General features: G+C 43.4%; 1 long non-coding RNA gene across 7 annotated transcripts; it reads left to right on the top strand.

Annotated features, from left to right (window-relative positions):
* Positions 1–2895: 2895 nt before the first annotated feature.
* LOC118674843 lies at positions 2896–10071 on the top strand. 7 transcript variants are annotated; one of them, XR_004973721.1, is made up of 6 exons: positions 2896–3002; positions 3087–3182; positions 6215–6609; positions 8746–8863; positions 9370–9639; positions 9897–10071. It is a non-coding gene; the product is annotated as an uncharacterized LOC118674843 (long non-coding RNA). The 7 variants fall into 7 exon arrangements; XR_004973720.1 differs by lacking the exons at positions 2896–3002; positions 3087–3182 and having other exon boundaries at positions 6078–6609; positions 9447–9466; positions 9545–9639; XR_004973716.1 differs by lacking the exons at positions 2896–3002; positions 3087–3182 and having other exon boundaries at positions 6078–6609; positions 9370–9466; positions 9545–9639.
* Positions 10072–18876: the final 8805 nt, after the last annotated feature.

Raw genomic sequence — 18876 nt, 5'->3', positions numbered from 1 at the left:
GTATTTGTTCCCATTTTGTTTTTTTACTTCAAAATAAGATATGTGCAGTGTGCATAGGAATTTGTTCATAGTTTTTTTTAAACTATAGTCCAGCCCTCCAACGGTCTGAGGGACAGTGAACTGGCTCCCTGTTTAAAAAGTTTGAGGACCCTGACATAAACAAATTGAGAGACAATAATCACATAATGATATTAATTGATGCAGAAAAAGCATTTGACAAAATCCAATACTCTTTCTTGATAAAAACTCCCAGCAAAGTGCGAATGGAGGGATCATACCTCAACATAATAAATGCCTTATATAACAAACCTACAGCCAGCATCATACTCAATGGGAAAATCTAAAACCTTTTCCCAAGAACAGGAATAAGACAGGAATGCCCACTTTCACCACTCCTGTTTGATATAGTACTGGAAGTGCTAGCCATAGTAATCAGACAAGGAGAAGAAGTAAAAAGCATCCATGTTGGAAAAGAAGTAAAACTGCCATTATTTGCAGATGACATGATATTGTACATAGAAAACCCTAAAGACTCCATAAAAAAACTACTAGACTTGATAAATGAATTTGACAATGTAGTCGGTTACAAAATTAATACCCAGAAATCTATGGCTTTTTTATACACCAATAATGAACTCACAGAAAGAGAAACTAAACAAACAATCCCATTTACCATTGCAACAAAAAATTAAGATACCTAGGAATAAATGTAATTAAGAAATTAAGAGACCTGTACTTGGAAAACTACAGGATGTTGAAAAAAAGAGATAGAGGAAGAAATAAACAAATGGAAGAATATACCGTGCTCATGGATTGGTAGAATCAACATTAAAATGTCCATACAAGGCAATCTATAGATTCAATGCAATGCCCATTAAGATACCAACGGCTTATTTCACAAACCTAGAACAAACTCAAAATTTCATATGGAACAGAAAAAGACCCTGAATAGCTGCAGCAATCCTGAAAAAGAAGAACAAAGTTGTAGCGATCACAATACCAGCTATCAAGCTATATTATAAAGCCACTGTTCTCAAAATTGTCTGGTTCTGGCACAAGAACAGACATATAGACCAATGCAACAGAACAGAGAATCCTGAAATCAACCCAAGCCATTATGCTCAATTAATATTTGACAAAGGAGGCAAAAGCATACAATGGAGTCAAGATAGTCTCTTCAATAAATGTTGTTGGGAAAATTGGAGAGATAAAGGTAAAAAAATATATGAGTCTAGACCACCAACTTACACCATACACAAAAATAAACTCAAAACCCATAAAAATCTTAGGAGTATCCACAGGTAGCAAAATGTCTGATATATGTCATAGCAATATCTTTACCGATACAGCTCCTAGGGCAAGAGAAAATAAACAAATGGGACTACATTAAAATAAAAAGCTTGTGCACAGCAAAAGAAACCATCAACAAAACAATAAGAAAGCCCACTGCATAGGAGAACATTTTTTGCCAATGTCATATCCAATAAGGGCTTAATCTCCAAAATTTATAGGAACTCATACAACTTAACAAAAGGAAGATAAACAATCCAATAAAAAAAATGAGCAAAAGACCTAAATAGATACTTTTTGAAAATGGACATACAGAAGGTCAAGAGACATATGAAAACATGCTCAAAGTCACTAATCATACAAATCAAAACAACAATGAGGTACCATCTCACACCTGTCAGACTCGCTATCATCAACAAATCAACAAACGACAAGTGCTGGAGAGGATGCGGAGAAAAAGGAACCCTCTTGCACTGCTGGTGGGAATGCAAACTAGTGCAGCCACTTTGGAAAACAGTATGGAGTTTCCTCAAAAAATTTAAAATGGAACTCCCATTTGACCCAGTAATCCCACTTCTAGGAATATATCCCAAGAAATCAGAAACACCAGTCAGAAAGGATATATGAACCCTTATGTTCATAGCAGCACAATTTATAATAGCTAAGATTTGGAAATAGCCTAAGTGCCCATCAGCAGATGAGTGGATTAAAAAGCTGTGGTACATCTACACAATGGAATACTATGCTGCTGTAAAAAAGAAAAAACTCTTACCATTTACAACAGCATGGGTGGACCAGGAGATCATTATGCTAAATGAAATAAGCCAGTCAGAGAAAGAGAAATATCACATGATCTCACACATTTGTGAAATATAATGAACAACATAAACTGATGGAAAAAAAATAGTTTCAGAGACATGGAAGCATTGAACAGGTCCTCAAACCTCAGAAGGAAGTCAAGGGAGGGTGGGGAGAGTGGGCAGATAAGATTTCAAAGGACTTGTATCCATACATATAACAATAACCATGACACAGACAGTAGGGGGGTGAAGGCATGTGCTGGGGTGCAGAAATGGCTGGGGAGAGGTCAATGGGGTAAAAGGAGACATATGTAATACTTTAAACAATAAAGAATTTTAAAAAATATTGTCCAATGGATGGACAGTTATATTTTGATATATATGTTAAATGTAATAATTTTTGTCTGTTAATTTTAAGAAAAACTTAATTTTTGTTATAATATGGACATTTGATTTGAAAATTTAAAACAAAGTAATGGTCTGACTCAGTTATATTTTAAATGTTTTCACATGATTGGCCGGTCAATTCCTACAGACAGTGAATAATTTACTTTGCAGTGGGTCACTCATATGCCAGCTAACTAGCTCCTTATCTTAAAAAAATCATTATCATAGTTCATAGTCTCAACTGTCTAAAATTAACATCTATATATTTTATAATTACCAAAACCACATGTTATTACGTGTTCAACTTCATTGAAGTATATCCACCTTCTTATGTAACTCCCTCACCAAGCAGGTATTTCCCCTCCATAGTCATTAGGGTTTGTCTGTGAGATTACACAATGTTAAACCCTTTGCTTCCAGAGCCCTTACTGGGAAATCAAGTCATAACAGCTCAGAATTAGCCCTGCCCCTTGCATTTATCTTTGAGCAACTTCACTGAAATCTGGCAGTCCTTCTTTGTACCAGGTCGGTGAGCAGTGCAGCTCCTGTCCAGGGAAAGTGAGTATCTAATTGGTTTTATGCTCATGGCATTTGTCTGTCTTTTTTCAGTCATCTCCATAATTCAACACCCAGGCACAGAACAAGTGTCATCAGGTTTGAAGTCACAGCTGAGACTGAAGTACGAATTCATCATGTTTTCCAAAGGTACAATAATTTCGTTAATTAAAGCTATGCTCGTGAAACATCTAGATAACATACCTAGTACATTTGTAATGGAGGAGATGATGCTATTTTTACTCGAGAAAGTAATAACGTATGGAGACAATATGTTAATGAGTCTTAAAACAACTACGTAAATTGGCAATTGAGACTATTCTTACGTTTGTAAAGAGGAAGATTGTTGCTGTTACTGAAGCCCAATTTGATAAACTTAAGAAAAATATCACTTCATTCTTTAAGAAGAAGAATCTTCATGAACCAATCTGCACTCATGTGGTTTCAGAAAAAATAATAGGTGATCAGTGTCACTATCCATCACTGTCCATCAGTGTCACTGTTAGTTGTCACTTCTGAATGAACAATGTATTGTCTTCGTGGATGAATCACAACCAAACTGATTTATTACTAACCAATCTGCACAAATGTCTTCTTTTTCACAAAAAAGTTGATAAGTGCACATGGTAAATGATTATCATTCTGAGTGCACACCATCTTACCTTCCAACATGAATCAAAACTAAACTAATTTACAGTGGGGCCTTGACTTACGAGTGTCCCGACTAACGAGTTTTTCGAGATACGAGTAGTCTCTTGGACAATTTTTTGCTTTGAGTTGTGAGCTAAAATTCAGGTTACCCCACCGCTAGTTGGCGCAGCGAACTTGAAAATTGATTTGACATACGAGTAATTTGAGTTACGAGCTCCATCACGGAACGAATTAAACTCATAAGTCAAGGCCCCACTCTATTGATTCAGATACCCCACCGCTAGTTGGCGCAGCGAACGTGAAAATTGATTTGACATACGAGTAATTTGAGTTACGAGCTCCGTCACAGAACGAATTAAACTCATAAGTCAAGGCCCCACTCTATTGATTCAGATACCCCACCGCTAGTTGGCGCAGCGAACGTGAAAATTGATTTGACATACGAGTAATTTGAGTTACGAGCTCCGTCACGGAACAAATTAAACTCATAAGTCAAGGCCCCACTCTATTGATTTATAATAAAAATAAAATATGTCTTATTAAAAATATTTCTGTGAGATGTTTTATTAGCCTTTTGCCACCATAATTTTTAAAATGTGATTGCCTGACTAAAGAGACAGATTTGAAACTAAAAACAAAAACCTAGATAAAAATAAATATAGCAACTGCTTTAGTAATAAGGTTAAAAGAGAAAAATAGATAAGAACAAAACATATAATAATAACATATTGAATACCTGAATAACATTGCCAGACCTCTAGCAATGTGGAACAAGAAAAAAGAAAGAAGTGGCAGACAAACAAAATGCATATAAGAGGACGGAACAAAGTTAGATTCAGGGGAAGTTAATACAACAACAGAAGACAGTACTACTTCCATATATGCTCAGCCTAGATCAAATTGGTATGTTTCTGGAAAATATACAAAAGTTGGTGCAAGAAGAAATAGATATATTGTGTTCCTTTATATTTTAATGGATGTTTTCTCCTTTAGTTATTGTTACTCATCGTTATAAAAAACTTTAATTTTGCTTTTTTTCATGTGGTCAATTATATTTTTACTAGAGGCCCAGTGCACAAAATTTGTGCATGGGAGGGAGGTGTCCCTCAGCCTGGCCTGCACCCTCTCCAATCTGGGACCCCTTGGGGCATGTCTGACTGCCAGTTTAGGCCTGATCCCTGTCATAATCTGGGACCCCTGGCTCCTAACCTCTCACCTGCCTGAATGCCTGATCACCCCTAAATGCCTCTGCCTGCCTGCCTAATCTCCCCCTAATCACTCCCCTGATGGCCTGATAACTCCCAAGAGCCCTCCCCTGCCCAACTGATTGCCCCCAACTGCCCTCCTCTGCCAGCCTGATTGCCCCCAACTGTCCTACCTGCTGGACTTATTGCCCCCTAACTTCTTGCTCCCCTGCACTGGCCTGATCTCTCCCCTAACTGCTTGCTCCCTTGCACCAGCCTGATCGCCCTAACTGCTTGCTCCCCTGCCAGCCTGATTGCCCCTAACTGCCTCTGCTTCAGCCCCTGTCACTGTGGCTTTGTCCAGAAGGAAGTCAGACATCCGGAAGATGTCCAGTCAATCCAGTCTAATTAGCATATTACCCTTTTATTAGTATAGACTAGAGCCCTGGTGCATGAAATTCGTGCACTGGGGATGTCCTTCAGCTCAGCCTGCACCCTCTCCAATCTGGAACTCCTCAGGGGATGTCCGACTACTGTCAGTTTAGGCCCAATCCCACAGGGCATCCCTCTCACTATCAGGATTGCTGGCTCCCAACCACTTGCCTGCTTGCCCCTAACTGCTTCTGCCTGCCAGCCTGATCACCCCCTAACCACTCCCCTGCCAGCCTGATTGATGCCTAACAGCTCCCCTGCTAGCCCAGTCACCCCTAACTTCCCTCCCCTGCTGGCCCAGTCACCCCCAACTGCCCTCCCCTGCAGGCCTGGTCCCCATAACTGCCCTCCCCTACAGGCCTGGTTGCCCTCAACTGCACTCCCCTGCAGCCTGGTTGCTCATAACTGCCCTCCCCTGCTGGCCTGATCGCCCACAACTGCTCTCCCCTGCCAGCCATCTTGTGGCCACATGGGGGTGGCCATCTTTCACCACATGAGGGCTGCCATGAGGGCGTGATGGTCAATTTGCATATTACCTCTATTGTATTGGATGTCTTATGTTTTATCATTTTTCATTGGTCATATGTTCTTTTTAGTGTTTTATCTTGTGCTTTTGTTGTTGTTGTTGTTAATCCTTGCCCGAGGATATTTTTCTATTGTTTTCTTAGCGAGAGTGAAGAGAGAGGGAAAGACAGACAGAAACATCAATGTGAGAGAAGCACATCAATTGGTTACCTCCTGTAGGAGCCCTGACCAGGACCTGGGCTGGGGAGGAGCCTACAACCAAGTATATACCCTTGACCAGAATCAAACCTGGGACCCTTTGGTCCACAGGCTGACACTCTATTCACTGAGCCAAACCAGCTAAAGCTTGTGCTTTGTTTTGTTTGTTGTCTTATCATTGACCTGTATAAGAATGTTCCTTTTGGTTTTTACATTTGAGGTAATGTATATTTATTTATTTACTAGTGGCCCGGTGCATGAATTCATGCATGGGTGGGGTTCCCAGGGGGTGGGATTCGGCCAGGACATGACTGACCCTCCTGGTGGGTGGTGGGATGCCCTTGCCGGCCCTGGATCCAGAGCCATCCCACTGACATTGGTGCTGGTTGTTGGGAGCTACCTAGCAGCTGGCCACTTTTATATTGTTTCTGCATTGTGGAGCGGAGTGTCTACGGAGGGGAAGTGGCCACGATGACTGAGGCAGACTTCTAGGAAGCCAGCAGTGCTGTCGGGATCATGCCAGCAGTGCTGGTCCATCGGTGCCTGGCCTGTTCTCCAGAGATTGGACCTGTAGGACTACTGAGAGAGTGAGTGGCTGCTGCGGGGCTGGTGGGCCACTGGAATGGGTCGGTCAGCAGAGTAGTGCTCCCACTGTGGGAGCACACTGACCACCAGGGGGCAGCTCTTGTGTTCAGCATCTGCGTCCTGGTGGTCAGTGCGCATCATCGCAACCCGTCGTTCAGTTATTTGGTTGCTTATGTTTTTATATATATACTAGGGGCCCAGTGCACAAAGATTCATGCACTGAGGAGGGGGATGGGGAGGAGTTCCTCAGCCCGACCTGCACCCTCTCCAATCTGGGAGCCCTCAGGTGAGCCCTCTCCAATCCGGGAGTTTCTGTCTGTCTTTGCAATCACATGAGCGAATTGTCTGAGACCCCTAACCCAGTTTGGTTTGTTGCTCACAGAATAATAGAGGCTTTTTTTTTCTTTGCTCCATTGGTAGAGATTTCCTGGAAGTTTTAGGATATCTTCCCTTTAATTTTTCCTAGACACTCTGATTTTACTTATGTCTCTCACCTTTACTTTCCCTCCATCCTCAACTGCAACAGTAACTTGCTCCAGGCTCACTTTGCTCTAGTGTCTCGATCTGCCACCAGAACTATGATTCCCAGCATTCCTGGTGCTCCCCGTGCTCTGGTCTTCTGCTTCTAGTCCTGGGGCTGCCACCAAAGCTACTATTCCCAGAATTCCTGGTGCTCCTCATACTCTGGGTTTTCCTCGACCAAGGGAGCCACGTCCCTCAAACTGCTGGCTTTCCCACTCTGCTCTGTGCATGCAAATTACCTGCCATCTTTGTCAGGTTAATTTGCATACTCACTCCTCATTGGCTTGTGGGCATGGCTTGTGGGTGTGGCTTGGGCATAGCAGAGGGATGGTAAATTTGCATATTTCTCTTTTATTTATAGGATATAGATTTGTTTGTTTGCTTTTCTTTATATATTACCTTATGCTTTTCTTTATTGTTTGTCTTACCCATCTTCATCAAGAATTTTTATTACACATTTTCATTTGCCATATTTTAATATTTTAAATTGTGTTTTCTCATATTTTATCTTTGCTTCTCTTTCTTGTTCCTTTCATTGCTCTTTATCAAAAGTTTTCTTTCTTTTTTTTTTTTAAATATAAACTTACCTTTTTTGGCCATAAAATTTTTAAATTTGTTTCCTTAAATGTAATTAAAAAATATGTAACCACTGCACAGAAAAATTGTCAAACTTTACTTCATTGCACAATGGAAAAACATGTAGACAAAGCTTTTTTAAAAAAAATGTGCATACTTAATTTTTATGTTTAGTTTTGTTGTATTCCTTTATCTTCTATCTTTTACTTTATCTTTGCCATTTGTCTTATTAATCACTATTAAACATTTTTTTTTCATTGGGCTTGATTTATTTTTATCTATTTCATTTGATGTGTTATTCAAATATATTTTTGGAATATATATATATGCAGTTGTTCAAATATATATTTTAGTGCATACTTACTTGTTTCTATTAAGTTAATATATATATGTATTTTTTAAAGTTTCAGCCATGAATATTTTTCCATTGATTTCTTAGAGAGAGTGAAAGAGAGAGGGAAAGACAGAGAGAAATATCGATGTGAGAGAAACATCAATTGGTAGCCGCTTGCACCGACCCTGACCAAGGTCGGGGCCAGGGAGGCTCCTGAAACTGAGGTACATACACTTGATCAGACTCGAACCTGGAACCTTTCTATCTGCAAGTCGATCCTCTATCTGTTGAGCTAAACCAGCTAGGGCTTTGTTAGTTTAATATTTATAAAAATCGTATGTACTTCTTTAGTTTAAGTGTGTAAAAGTCTCTCAATATTGTCCCATGGATGGATAGTTATATTTTGATATATATGTGAAATATAATAATTTTTGTCTGTTAATTTTAAGAAAAACTTTATATTTATTATAATATGGCCATTTGATTTGAAAATTTAAAACAAAATAGTGATCTGGCTCTGAGTTATATTTTAAATATTTTCACATAATTGGCCCACCAATTTCTACAGATAGTGATTAAGTTACTTGGGAGTAGGTCTCTCGTATGCCAGCTAACTAGCTTCTTATCTTAAAAAAATCTTTATAATTTTAGACAGTCTCAACTGTCTAAAATTAACATTTATATTAACATTTATATGTTTTACTAGGAGCTCAGAGCGCCATTCGAAATCGCACGGCACCATCCACCCTTGGTCTGGCCCTGCCTCCCTCTCTGGCCCTTGAAGCAGCTGCAGCCGCTGCTGATCAGGCCCTCCCCCAGTGCAGGTGTGTGGAGGCCCCTACCATCCCATGGTGCACCTGCAACCTCCTCCTGTCTGGCCCACGCATTATGGCATCCTGGTTAATTAGCCTATTTCTCTATTATATATATATAGATAATTAGAAGGATCACATGTTATTACATGTTCAACTTTATTGAGGTGCAACTACCTCCTTATCTAACTCTCACACCACGTGGATAATTTCCCTCCAAGCACACTGGGGTTTGTCTGTCAGATTAGACAATGTTAAACCCTTTGCTTCCAGAGCCCTTCCTGGGAAATCACACAATCACAGCTCAAGCTTAGCCCTGCCCCTTGCATTTATCTTTTTTTTTTAATTTATTGATTAAGTTATTACATATATGTCCTTATCCCCACGTTACCCCCTCCCCCCACTCATGCCCTCACTTCCCTGTTGTCTGTGTCCATTGGTAAGGCCTATATGCTTGCATATAAGTCCTTTGGTTGATCTCTCCCCCTTACCCCACCCTTCCCTACCTTCCCTCTGAGATTTGACCATCTGATCGATGTGCTTCTCTGTCTCTGGATCTGTTTTTGTTCATCACAACCTTCCCCAAATCTGGCAGTCCTGCTGTGTCTCAGCTGGGTGAGTAGTGCCACTCCTGTCCAGGGGAACTGAGAACCCAATTGCTTTTATGCTCATGACATTGACCTCTGTTTTCAGTCACCTCAATAAATTAAGACCCAGCACAGAACAAGTGGCACCAGGTTTGAAGTCACAGCTGAGACAGAAGTACCTACTCATCATATTTTCCAAAGGTATGATAATTTCATTCATTCAAGGCCTGCTCATGAAATATCGAGTTGATATATCTAGTCTATTTGTAATGAATACCATGATGCTATTTTTACCAGAGAAATTAATAACATATCAAAATAGCAAGTTAATGAAGATCATTAAACAAATACCTATGTTTGCAGTTAAGACTATTCTTAAATTTGTAATGAGAAAGATTGCTGCTGTTGCTGAAACCCAGTTTGTTAAACATATGAAAAAATATCACTTATTTCTTTAGGAAGAAAAATCTTTATGAACCAATCTGCACCAATATGGCTTAAGAAAAAATAATAAGTGATCATGGAAAACAATGATCAATTATGAGTGAGCAACCACTTGCCTTCCTGGATGAATCACAACTAAACCAATTTATTGATTTACAATCACAAAATAAAAATATATCTTATTGAAAATATTTTTGCAGGAACTTTTATCAGCCTTTTGCCTCCATAATTTTACTGAATCTGATTGCCTGACTAACCAGTTTTGAAATTGAATAAAATAAAGTCTTGGTAAACAGAATACAGTGTAAGGCCTGTGTCTGTGTTGAGGTCTGTCTGAAACTGGGATGGGCGCATGGGGCAAAGCGGAGACTGGGAGACAAGAAGAGCTTCATGAGTAATGGGGCTGCCTGCTAAGGAGCTTGAGGCTGCATTGGGTTTAGAGAACTTAGGAAAAGCAGGTCCAAAGGCTAAAATTGAGGAGTTAAGAGTCCTGAGTGACTTTGCTGACCACCTGCCTAAATGGAGAATCTCTAGGCCGAGTCCACACTGTGGGTGGTTTGAGGGGCAATCTCTCATCTAAGTGAGGGATATGGAAATGGACCAGAGAAGACATGAAAGTCTAGAGCAGCTGTTCTCAACCTGTGGGTCGCGACCCCTTTGGGGGTCGAAGGGCCCTTTCACAGGGGTCGCCTAAATACATCCTGCATATCAGATATTTACATTACAATTCATAACAGTAGCAAAATTATAGTTATGAAGTAGCAACGAAAATAATTTTATGGTTGGGGGTCACCACAACATGAGGAATTGCATTAGGAAGGTTGAAAACCACTGGTCTAGAGGGTAAAACAATAGAATGAATGGAACACAGGGAGACCTCCCAAAGGCTTCCTGATGTCATATTTTTGGTAACTGGGACCCAAAAGGCTCAGGTCCTCCCCTTCTCCAGGTATTGTCAGCACCTCGTCAGGTGGCTGGAAGGACCATGAGCTTCATGCTCCTGGTGGGGAAAAGTCTTCGCAACTGGACTGATCTGCGCAGGTTCCTTTGAATACACAGCTTTTGAATCAGTTGCTGTAGTACCCCACCAGCTCTTTTGGGAAAACAGTGCAATGATGGGAATGCTTAATGGACAAGAGCACATTTCACTGCAGAGATCCTTTAGGTAAGAAGAAAGAAACCCTTATAGATAGCTCTTACATCTGGAGAGGCCTCAGCTCCACATTTACCACAGACTTCTAAGGTCCTGGGTCCCCAAGGCTCACCTCTTTCCTCAACCCCTTGGGCTCAGCAAGCTGAAAAGACACTATGCCACTCTATCCTCTTCCACCAGGAACCCCCAAACCCACTTGATGCCTCCTTTGTGGGCACTTCTTCCCAATTGCAGTCTCAGGATCAGAGGCCTTGGGGCACTGGCAAGTTGACATTTTGTGTTTCTATGGAGCTTGGAGGGAAAATTAAAAATGCCGGATCCAGACCCACTTTGGGAAACATGTAGCGCTAATGTTACCTGACCAAAGCTGGACACTGACAACCCTGGCCCTCACTCTAGACATTGTGATCCCTGGACTATAACCCATATGCCTCTCCCAACACCAGCCCACCCGCCTTTCCCACCCCTCTGCAGGCTGGAGTCCTCAGCCTGTGCCTGAAGACCTGACCCCTCCCTAGTCCTCCTACATTCTCTTCATCCTCAACCAAGACTAATGTGACCAAAACACAGGATCAGGTAGCTGCTTCCACAAAAGCCAAACCAGTGAGACAGGTGCTGGTGCAAAAGGAAAGAGGCTTATTTAGGTTCCACGCCTGGGAGCATGATGGACTGACCTTTCAAAGAGCATCCCTTCTCCCTGCTCAAACCTGGAGTTCCTATGGGAATAGGGCCGGAAGGTCTTTATTTCCTATCTGATTATCTTGCCAGCTATTGGCCCTGTGTGCTTGGGCCCTATGCTTTCATCTTTCTAGCTTTTGGTGCACTTGGTGTCAGAAATTCCCCCTTAGCCATCGTGGCCACGGGTGAGAATCCCTAGTGTTCCCTAACCAGGGTATCAGGATCAGAGTGCAGAGGGGTGCTTTAGGACCTGCGGATAGGAAGCCTGGAGATGGCACAAGCCTCAGCCCACCTTCTGATGCAGGACCCAGCACCCAGACATCCCTGGGCTCTGGTTGGAGACCAGTGGAACTCTGTGCAGCCCCTGCATGGCCCACACCTCTGAAGTGGCCAGCTGGGCTGTGCTCACCCTCCTGCCGGCTGCCCTGACTACAATGGACAGTCTTACCATAACCCTAACACCCCATACCTTTCTACCCTTTCTGCTTCCCTAATGGTTATAGTTCTGCTCCCTACTCTGTCCAGCACCTCACCCCTTTCTGCCAACCATGGCAGCCCCTGGTTTCTAAAGGCCATCTGACCCCCAGGTCTCTCTACATTTCTGCTCTATGCTCAGAGGCCAACCCAAGGTCACAGGGCCCAACAGAACCCAGAGGAAAGATTTTACTTCCCATTTCCCTGTATCCTGTGTGTGGATTCACATTGGGACAGGCAAGTGGAGTTTGTGAAGAATACAAAAAAAAAAAAAAAAAAAACACCAAAAAAACAAAACAAAAAAAACCCAATACATGAGGACAGAAATATTTGCAGTGTTGTGTGTGCTTCCCTGGAGTGAGCTGGGTGATCACAGGGCATTGAAGGTATTGGGGTGGAGGGCGCTTGTCCGGGTTGGCAACTGTTTGTCTAGTAGCATTCGGGCTCCATTCCATTGCCTTTTTAAGGAGTTTTGACACCTCATACACCATCAAGATTCTATAACAGAAGATCTTTGAAAGATTTGTGCATCTGCTCCCTTACATGTGAGGTGAAAATTCATGTGGAATTGCAACAATATTGGAGGTTAGGGTCCTTCCAGCTCTCTAGCATGTCATCAGTCATCTATCACACATGTAATTTGGTCGGTGTTTCTACCAATATCAGTGAGGAGACTTTAAAGTTTTCCTTGTCCTGATGTGCCAACCTATGGAGGCTGTGCAGGATCTTTCAGACAAGGGATTAGGGAGGGAGCAGATGGTCACCTGGGTGTCTCCAAAGTATATCTGAGTGGATAAGACATCCAGCCTGTTTACACCATCTCTAACAGTCCAGGAGACCAGAAGCTGGAAATGCATGTCACTGTGCTGGAATCTTGTGTGTGTGTAGGACACTGTTCCCCTCCCAGACTCTCTGGGAGACCCTCTTTTTTTTGCCTTTTCAAGTTTCTGGAGCTTTTACTCATTCCTGGCTCATGTCCTTACATCACATGCCTTCCTTCCCTGCTTTCATGGCCATATCTGCTTTTTCCCTTCTCTTGCTTAATCTCCCCCTTCTCTCTCTCTCCTTCTCTCTCTCTCTCTCTCTCTCTCTCTCTCTCTCTCTCTCTCTCTCTCTCTCTCTCTCTCCTCTCTCTCTCTCTTCCTCATAAGCAAACTTGAGATTACATGAGTAGAGTAGTCTTTCTATTAAATTACCTATAACTTTAGCACAGGTTCAAAGTGCCTCCTGTCAGGGAATGTAACAGTTACAGTTACTTCATTAATAAAAGACAAAGCTTTAGAATTTCTAATGGAGAAGTAGTGGGGGTTACAGGTGATTTCAAGCTCCCCAGGGACATCTGCCCCATGCAGGACCAGTGCAGCCTGGAAAACCCTCCCACAGTGGAACAGCCCCATAGTTACCATGGGACTTGGCTCCTGGGGTTATGGGTTCAGAGAGATGAACTTGTCTCTCAGCCCCTGAGGACAGGGAATAGTTGTGGCCCAAACCTCCTAGCACTCTGCATCCAGGTGCCAGTCTGTACAGAGGTTATGTATCATTCATTCATTCATTCACCATAATATTTCCCTCCTTTTTGAAGGAGCAGTTGAGTGCTGGTTCCTCAGTTGGTTGCAAGTGTAGAGTGAGGAGTGAGAAGGCAAAGTTCTTTCCTTTCTATCCAGTGGCAGTGACATTCACACATCAGGAAACAAATAAGTGGTTTCAAGTACAGTGCAAGGAGGTCTGGATCAGACACCTGAGGGCTCTGCTGGGCGTTCCCAGCACTGGCTCTGATTGTTCATGAAGGTAATTTCCTTCTTGAGATAAAACAGTCAATCCCAACTAGCTTTCACTACCCAGACCAGAAAAATCTACCTTGAGATGGAGACTGCTAAGAAGAAAAGACCTGGTTTCAGGGTTCACAGACACCTAAGACCCTCCTGGTGGAGGAGAGGGCGGAGCTGTGGCTGTGCAAGGACCTTGCTGTGTCTGATCTGCTGCTCATGGTCTGTGTGAGCCTGACTCAATGACTATCACTCGGTGCCTCCTTTTCCCCCCAAATAAAAATTGAGTAAATGGTAAATAAACTCTGGATTACCATGTTGTCTGTGAATTAACCTCAAAACATCCTTGAATACTTGATCCCAAGCCTAGTAGAGAGGGGCCTCCCAAATAAATGGCAACTACCATTATTTGCCTCGATGAAAGAAAACCCCTTGGCTGACCTCTGGTGGACAAGGAGCTTCCAGAAGCATTTTCTCTCCTCTGTTCTTCCCTGAGACATGACCTTCCCCTGGAGTCTCCTGAGTCCCCCAGGGCAGTGGATTAATGGCCTGGGGACCTTGTCTGTCTGTGCTCTCCACACAGTCTCAGGTGAAAGACCAGGCTCCACCCCTGCCTGGATGTGGCTGCTGGGGCTGAGCCATGGGCTGAGCCATGGCTGGTGACCACCTCAGGAGACTTGATTCTCAGGCATCTGGGGTTTAGCGGGAGTCCAGAGTTGTGCCAGGTTAGGTCTCTGTGAGAAGAGGAAGGACACAGGTCCTCCAGGGAGAAGAGATGTCACTCACAAGGTGGGGAAGGTTGTCTGCTTTCTTGGAATGAAGGGAGATCCTAAACCTGATGGTTAGGAGGGCAAGTCCTCCCTCCTGACTCTTTGCTGGACAGCTGTGGGGACTCGCTGCCCTCCACCCATGCTGACACCAGGCCCCGATCTACAGGGAACATGCTCTGATCCCAGGTGTCATTCAAGGTGACATGCTTCTGTTGTGTAGTGTCCCTCATGTTTATTAAGCATTGGCCAGAGTGCAGACAGCAGAACTGGATGTTGGCCTGGCTTCTGTCTCGTCCTCACAGACATTGTTGTTGGTGGGAGGCTTCTGTTCACAGTCCCTGCCCGGGCACAAGGACTATTCTGCCCCATTTCTCACCAGGAGTTAATCTCAGATGCCTGTCCTGGGTCATCCTCCTTCTCTCATTGTGAGTTCCTAGTCAACTTCTGATTCCCTCCTTGCACTGCCTGACACCTGTGCAATACCTCCCCCACACACAGGGTGTTGGTACTCAGTGTGCAGTGACCAAACCAGGTGCCTCACATCATTCTCCAGGCGTAGGAGGGAAGGGCCAGGTGATGGATCAGGATGCTTAGTGGGAAAGGCGCTCCAGGTCTCAGTAACCACCACCTGCCAGGACTGGTAGTCCTTTCAATGGGTATCCTAGGGGGTGCTCCCTGTGTCTGAGTGTGCCAGGAGCTCCCCTTAGAGCTGTGTGCCGCCTAGGTACTTCCTGGGGCGACTTGGCTTCCAGAGCTTTGTTCAGTTTGTGGACAGGCCTGATGGTCCACATAGAAGCACAAAGAGTGCATCGGACTCTTCCAGCTGCCAGAGGACCCACCGATCAGCCCACGGTGGATGCGGAGACATCAGGGCACGGGAATATTAGGGCCCAGGGATAGTGCTCAGGTCACTCCCCTCTGTCTGAGGACCAGGGGAATTCCAGATGTAGCTCATTCTGCTGCTGGGATGAGGCATGAGTTCAGGATGAGGGCTGGGAGACAACTCCAGTTTTTGTATTTGAGATTTAAATGGGAAAGGGGATCATTCCTACCAGGTCTCAACATTGTAGATAGCCAACTGACAGAAGGGAACTCCCTTAATCATTGAAAAATGAAAATAATGTACTGGAATGATCTTTTATGGAAAACAACCATTTTCAATTTATCAATAATGTGATGCAAGTTTGGTTTTCCTAGTTTATTATTAACATCACTGTTTGTAGTTTAGCTCTTAGGAAATGCTGAAAGCCTCCCATGACCTCTGTTTTATCACATGAATGTGGATTTCATGTAGACTCTGCTTTGATTTTTATCAGTTCATGAACTTTCATGAATTCAGAGTCCATATGTGAAGTTCAAGATTATCTGTGAACACTCATGAGATTTCTCTCTGTCCATTTCTCTTACTCATCCCTATAGAAAGAGTAGGGAGTCACGTTTTCCCATAAAGTTGGAAAGCATCTGACTACTAAGAAAAAAAAAGTGCCCAAATGTTGCTGGGTGTGAAAAGGAAACTGTTTTTGAGATCATTTCCCTCAAAATTCCATGGAGAAGGCACCTGCTCGGCCTGCCACATGTGGGGATGAATGAAGTACAGAAATAGAGGTTGATAATTTAAGTGTCACACCAAAGATTGGGCAACCAATTCTGCCCAGAGTCTGAGAGGTGGAGGAAGGAATGGTGAGGACATTATAAAAACCTCCTCTTAGGTGTCCCTGCCCTCCCTAACATAGAATTACACAGCAACACCCTTCCTTTGAGACCTCAAATCCTCCCACTAAAGAGGACCGTGTCCATTCCTCCCCTATTTGTCTCCAGGTAAGGTACAGGCTCTTACTGACTGATGGGCTGGCCATGAGCTTAAAGATGCAGTCTCCCCAGTGGCAAGGAGTTTTTTGAAGCATTCGAGAGGCAGGGGAGTTTCGCAGAACAGTCTCAGGATGGGAGGAGCCTCCTGGACCAGTGTCTGAGCAGGGGGCGTTAAGCGGAGTGTCCAGCAGCGAGCTTCCCGGGGTAGCAGCAAGCTTCGCAGAGCAGTGGAGGGGCGTTGGAGGGGGTGTGAGCCTCGGGGTGCAGTTGAGGCGCCATGGGCATCATGGAGCATCCCAGACCAGGAAGCTTGACATAGCATCACAGGGCGGCAGAGGCCATGTGATGGAGGCCAGACTAGGACTGGGGACCCTAACCACGCATGATTTCGTGAGCATTGGGCCTCTAGTTGATTAATAAAATTATATAGAGTTCAAGTGTACCATTCTATTATACATCACCTTATATGGTATTGTGTGTTCACCACCCTAAGTCAAATCTCCTTCCATCACCAATTTTCCCCTTTACCCTCTTCTAACCTCATGCCTCCTTTTTCTGTGGTAATCCACATTACTGCTGTCTGTGATTTTTTTCCCTTAATCTCTTTACCTTTTTCACCCAGTCCCCCCCACCCCCGCCCGACAGCTGTCAGTCTGTTCTCTGTATCTGAGTCTGTATGTATTTTGTTTGTTTAATTTGTTTGTTAGATTCTACATACAAGTGAAATCATATGGCATTTATCGTTCTCTGACTGTCCCATTTTACTTAGCAGAAAGTTCTCCAGGTCCATTTATGCTGTTTCAAAAATTAAAATTTCATTTTTAAATCTTTCCATTATTTATTTATTTTTCCTTATTGATTAAGATATTACATATGCATCCTAATCCCCCATTGTCCCCCACAAGCCTCCTCTTATGTCTCTACTCCCCAGCATCTGTGTCCATTGGTTAGGCTTATATGCATGCATATAAGTCCTTTGGTTGATCTCTCCCCTTACCCCCTCCCTCCCCTACCTTGCCTCTGAGGTTTGCTGGTCTGATTGATGCTTTTCTGTCTCTGGATCTGTTTTTGTTCATCAGTTTATGTTGTTCACTATATTCCATCAATGAGTGGGATCTTGTGATATTTATCTTTTTCTGACTGCCTTATTTTGCTTAGCATAGCATTATGCTAATATTTCATTTTTAATGACCAAATAGTATTCCATTGTGTAAATGTACCACAGCTGTTTTGTATCCCTTCATCTTCTGATGGGCATATGTGTTGCTTCCATATCTTGGCTATTGTAAATAATGGTTCAATGAACATAGGCAGCAATATATTCTTTTCAATTAGTGTTTCCAGTTTCTTTGAATATATCCCCAGAAGTGGAATTATAGGCTCATAAAGCAGTTCCATTTTTAATGTTTAAGGAACCTCCATACTGTTCCACAATGGCTGCACCAATATGCATTCCCACCAACAGTACATGAGGGTTTTCCTTTCTCCACATTCTCACCAACACTTGTTTTATTCATGATAACTATTCTGACAGGTGTGAGGAGATATCTCATTGTGGTTTTTATTTGCATTTCTCTGGTGATTAGTGACAATGAGCATCTTTTCATATGTCTATTGGCCCTCTGTCTGTCCTCTTCGGAGAAGTCTTTATTCAGGTCTTTCACCCATGTATTAAGTAGATTGCTGTTGGTTTTGTTGTTGTTTTGTGAGGTCGATTTCTGGTAAATCTGTCAGACATGCTTCCCAGGGACTCATCTTTTCCAAGCTTAAGTCATAGAGGGGCCTGGCCATGCCAGGACTTGAGAGGGACATAGAGGGTGGTCAGAGGGCAGGCAGGGGCCAGTCAGCACTCAGGGCCACAATGGGGCACAGTCACCTCCTTTTGAACAGTGTCCCCAGGACATGCCCTTGGAGGGCAGACCTGGCAGGACCCAAGATGGTCTCTGTGCAGCCACTTCCCTCAGTGCTCACTGTTTCTATGGCCTTTGAGATGAGGGGGCAGCTTGTTCGATATCCCTTGCTTCTCTCTTTACTCCTATCCATTCCTCACACCAAGCACTGTCCCTAGGTTTCTCTCCATCCCACTGAGTACCTCGACAGCCACCTCCCTGCATCAGAACCTCCCAACCTCCTGCTCCCCACCCCTGAGAGCCCGCCTCAGAGATGTGGTTGGATTTCTGGTTCTCTCTAGGGAGGCCTGAGGTACTTAGTGAAAGCTCAGTCACCAGTCACCTGCTTGGATGGGAACATTGGTTGCTCTTCTCCTGGGTACAAAAGCCCTGTTTTCTGGCTGAGGCCCCTTAGCTGTTCTGTGGGGCAGGCCTTATCCCTGTGCCCAGGCTTA

This window comes from Myotis myotis, unplaced genomic scaffold (assembly GCF_014108235.1).
Source record: "Myotis myotis isolate mMyoMyo1 unplaced genomic scaffold, mMyoMyo1.p scaffold_m19_p_19, whole genome shotgun sequence".
In the NCBI taxonomy this organism is placed as follows: Eukaryota; Metazoa; Chordata; class Mammalia; order Chiroptera; family Vespertilionidae; genus Myotis; species Myotis myotis.
Note: the sequence above shows the minus strand (reverse complement) of the source record. Positions and strands in the feature narration are given on the sequence as shown.